This window comes from Orycteropus afer, unplaced genomic scaffold, assembly GCF_000298275.1.
Source record: "Orycteropus afer afer isolate SDZICR_OR568_19922 unplaced genomic scaffold, OryAfe1.0 scaffold00514, whole genome shotgun sequence".
NCBI classification, from domain to species: Eukaryota; Metazoa; Chordata; class Mammalia; order Tubulidentata; family Orycteropodidae; genus Orycteropus; species Orycteropus afer.
In genome coordinates this window covers 729,195-731,975 of record NW_006922101.1, presented here as the reverse complement: position 1 = coordinate 731,975, position 2,781 = coordinate 729,195, and the positions used below count along the sequence as shown (strand labels likewise).

At 36.4% G+C, this 2,781-nt stretch overlaps 1 protein-coding gene across 1 annotated transcript in view; it reads right to left on the bottom strand.

The window, feature by feature from the left end:
- PCDH7 (protocadherin 7) overlaps positions 1 to 2,781 on the bottom strand; it is a 598,799-nt gene that overhangs the window by 440,817 nt on the left and 155,201 nt on the right. The gene's annotated exons all lie outside the window — the stretch shown is intronic.

The following is a 2,781-nucleotide window of genomic DNA, read 5'->3' as shown; positions in this document are numbered from 1 at the left end:
ATGTGCCCACATATACAACATGCAAATGTATGTTAACATGCACAGTGCAGAGGAGACTAATACATGAAGTATCATGCAGTCTGCAAAAAACGTATGAATAAATTATATGTAAAAATATGGTACATCTTTGCATATTCAGGAGAGTATGTCCAAACTCATATTTCGAAGTCAAATCTATTTGTGTTTAATGCTTATGCCTGAAGATATTTCAAAGAGAACAAAAAATAACTTCATGACAGAAAAATGACTTTCTTAGTATGTCTGGAAGGTAATGTTTTGGATAGATTAAACTAAAACATCATATCAAGGAGGTTCCTGGCCTACAAAACATAAGTTCTTCTGTAGCCAGAAAGATAGGGAGAGCACAGGATGGCAGAGATATTTAATTTTTTAATGTATAAACAATTTAGCTCCCTGAATGCATATCAAGATGAAATTTGAGAAATCATTTTCCTTATTAAAACCTCTGGGAAAAATATAGCACTGGAAAGCAAAATACATGGTTTGTTTTCACTGTCTTTCTTTTGTGCCTCTCTTAATCTAAGCTTATTATCTTGAATAGAACCAAATTATACTTCAAATTAATGTTGCTGCCTTCAATTTAATTCTGTTGTCTTTCGTGGTTTGCTTTTTTTTTTTTTTTCCTCAAATGCATTAGAGCTCTTCTAAAGCATTCCTATTCAGTGCAGTACTTCAATGTACATATATCAGCAACAGACACTTCATAATGAAAGTGACTATTGAGATTCTGTATTCTGATATGTTAAGTTTATTTTTTTTAGTTGTCATTTAAAATACTTTAGCAAAAGAATCTGAATTTCCCAAACGACTGGTTCCTTCAGCATGGCAGTGTTGCCCTGTATATGAGAAAGCAAACTCTTGATTGTGAAAAAAAGGGGGGGGGGCTAAAGAAATTATATGAGAGCAACTGTATGTCCTTTTACAGCTAGAAGTTGGCTTTACACATTCCACGACTCATAAGTAAACAGAAGAGTTCTGTGAACTATATGCAGATGGCTGGGTCTACACTGGGAGCCTTTTGTGATGACTTTGGTTTGCTTCCCTGTTTTGCCATCTCTTAAAATATCTGCAAAAAAAAAATTTTGCTCCGCTCCTCAGAATAGGACAAATAGCATCCTGTAACTTAAGAATTTGTGCTCTGCTTGGTTGGGGCTTTATAAAGTCTGGAGAAATTTATTCTTTTCCCCTCATTATTGTTCACATAAAAATATCTGTCCCGCAACTGGCAAGGCAATGCTTTATGTTTTAAATATTTATTGTTTTCTTTTTAAAGGCTAACACAATAATGGAAGTGAACGAGGTGAAGCTACAAGGTGGTGGAGGGAAGTAATAAGACAAAGGGGAAAATCCCACAAACCACATATAGGAAGAGATGAGATCAGCCGCTTAAGTAAGCGCGTTTAAGGTTTCTACACTGGCAGTGAGCTAAAGTGCTCCTGCCAAGGCCAAATAAGAAAAGGGCTGGGAAGAATAGGGGCTCCGACAAAGCAAAGCAGGGAGGTAAGGCACCAAAATTCAAATGGAATGCAAGGATGACAATTGTGTGTGTGTGTGTGTGGTGGGTTTTTTGTTTGTTTGTTTGTTTTCCCCACGTCATTATGGCACAGAAATCTTGGTAGGCTGGTAAGGACATTGAGTACTTAAATATATATATATCTATAGATAGATAGATAGATAGATAGATAGGAGCTCTGGTAGCAGAATGCATAAGGCACTTGACTGCTAACTAGAAGGCTGGCAGTTCACACCCACCAGCCACTCCTCGGAAGGAAGGTTAAGCAAACTACTTCCGTAGTGATACTACCTCAGAAACCTAAGGAGGGGTCGCTATGAGTCGGGTCTGACTCGATGGCACATAACAACAATAACAACTACACTCACACACACACACACACACACACACACACCAACATTTAATATCATTTTAATGTTGCAAATACTTTTTGGCAACTACCCTGCTTCTTCAATTACAGATAAACACACACACACACACACACACACACACTTATCCCATCACCATTACCAGTGTAGCAACAATCATTTGCTTAGCTAATCATAAAGCCTCTTTCTCAACAGCAAAAGCCTAAGGGCTTTGGCAATGTAAAAAGTATCGGCATTTCTCTGATGTATATTCCAAAATCTATATTACAATTCTTAATTCAGCATGCATGAGTCAGCAATAAACGTACTGTACCTTTAAAAAGACATGAAGCTTTCCAGTCAAGCCTTTTAAGGCTTTACAAATAACATTTCAAGAGGGTTGAGAATGTAGACTAAGATAGCAGATGGCTTTTAGTACAATACTCTTCCAAGATCCTTTGATTTTATTACTTTTGCTTTTTGATGGTACTCTTTCTTGGTTTGTTTTGATGACTTTTCGGCCTAATGAACTGAAATCAGACAGCAAAACTGAAAAACCCTTAAGCCCTAATGACAGAATGACTTATTCTGTGACCTTGGGTAAATCTTGTATTTCCATCATTGCAGCTTCTATGGCAGAAAATGAAAATTATGCTGACCCCCTTCAAGGTCAGCCAGGAGACTAATAATTATTATTCAAGTTGTATAATAGCAAATAATCATATCAGCAGCCATTTATTAAGAATGTCTATGAGTGAGACATTATTCCAGGTAGTTAACATATTTTGTGGCTTTTATTCACATAATCTTCCTATGATTTATGAGTAATTAACCCCATTTTACAAATGAGAAAACGAGGCTCAATAAGTTTAAAGACTTCAGCATAAGTCTGTTTGATTA